This window comes from Buceros rhinoceros, unplaced genomic scaffold (assembly GCF_000710305.1).
Source record: "Buceros rhinoceros silvestris isolate BGI_N320 unplaced genomic scaffold, ASM71030v1 scaffold25429, whole genome shotgun sequence".
In the NCBI taxonomy this organism is placed as follows: Eukaryota; Metazoa; Chordata; class Aves; order Bucerotiformes; family Bucerotidae; genus Buceros; species Buceros rhinoceros.
The window spans coordinates 6,450-6,859 of NW_010430102.1; the positions used below are offsets into that span (position 1 = coordinate 6,450).

The 410-nt window shown below is 64.1% G+C and overlaps 1 protein-coding gene across 1 annotated transcript in view; it reads right to left on the reverse strand.

Moving 5' to 3' along the window:
- The window catches only part of LOC104499410 (apoptosis-inducing factor 1, mitochondrial-like), a gene marked incomplete at its 5' end in the record, with an annotated part of 8,767 nt that overhangs the window by 6,433 nt on the left and 1,924 nt on the right, over positions 1-410 (reverse strand). The gene's annotated exons all lie outside the window — the stretch shown is intronic.

Genomic DNA, 410 nt, shown 5'->3' on the forward strand with positions numbered 1-410 from the left:
CGCCTCAGGCCGGCCCCGAGGAGACCACAGCACCATCGGGCTCCTTCTGTGAAGGGACAGACTCTCCAAAACAGGGGCTGACCCAACCTCTGCCTCAGCGCCTGTCCTCCAGCCCCAACCCTGACACACACGTCTCACCCTCTCCCTCCACCCCCTGCCATGTTTCTGTCCTGCGGGACAGTCTGTTGTGAAGTGACATAACACACCCTGTCCCCAAGGGCCTTACACCACCGTCGTCACCAAATACACCAGCTTTCGTCCAGACGCTGCGCTTTGAGATCTCACAGACAGGGCAGACCCGCAGCAAGTGGGTCCACGCTCAGCCTGCTCCCAGCTGGCCCGACTCCTCCCTCTGCAGGCGGCCTAGGGCCGATGCCCCGGCTCTGCGCCGGACAGGGGCGAGCAGGCAC